This window comes from Macadamia integrifolia, chromosome 2, assembly GCF_013358625.1.
Source record: "Macadamia integrifolia cultivar HAES 741 chromosome 2, SCU_Mint_v3, whole genome shotgun sequence".
In the NCBI taxonomy this organism is placed as follows: Eukaryota; Viridiplantae; Streptophyta; class Magnoliopsida; order Proteales; family Proteaceae; genus Macadamia; species Macadamia integrifolia.
The window spans coordinates 22059269-22059982 of record NC_056558.1 but is presented as its reverse complement, the minus strand read 5'-3'; positions in this window follow the sequence as shown (position 1 = coordinate 22059982).

The following is a 714-nucleotide window of genomic DNA, read 5'->3' as shown; positions in this document are numbered from 1 at the left end:
GCCTCCATCATAGGGGATCGATCAATGATGAGTACATTTATGTGTGAAATCTAGGGGAATAAAATATACATTTTATATATTTAGAATGGAGTTACCTTGGATTTTACTCTCTTTTTGCAGGTTCTATATTTTAAAGACTTTAAGCATTATCGGGCGTCATATCTCTCCAACAACAACTACCTAGTGTAGTTGGTGAGCTATGATGTGTAAAATTCCCTTGCTCACCAGGAGGTCTCAAGTTCGAATCTCATGTTGTCTTTTTTTGGAGAATTTTGTTAAAGATTTTATACTTTTCACTCACTTAAAGCACTAAGGGCATAGAAGGGATTTTCACATCAAATTAGAAAAAAAGAAAATCGTGAGAGGGGTTTCCTGGAAGAGAAAAAAAAAAGGAAAAAATAAATATTGTCCAAATATTCTCTCCTTCACATCATCACCAAAAGATTGTCCAAATCACACAAAGCAAGAAGGAAAATCCTCCCTTGGAGGGAGTAAAAAAAGAGACAAATAAATTTAAAAAAAACAAAAAAAAAAAAAAAAAAAAAGAAAAAAAAAGAAAATAAGCAAAAAAAATTATAGGAAATTTCTCCAAGTTTATTTCTCTCTTCTCTCTCCTCCACCTTAGAACTTTTGGTGGGTTTCTCCCTTTTAGGAAAGAGAAATTTGTTACCCTACCTCCCCATTCCTTATAAATACAACTCATGTAAGAGGAGG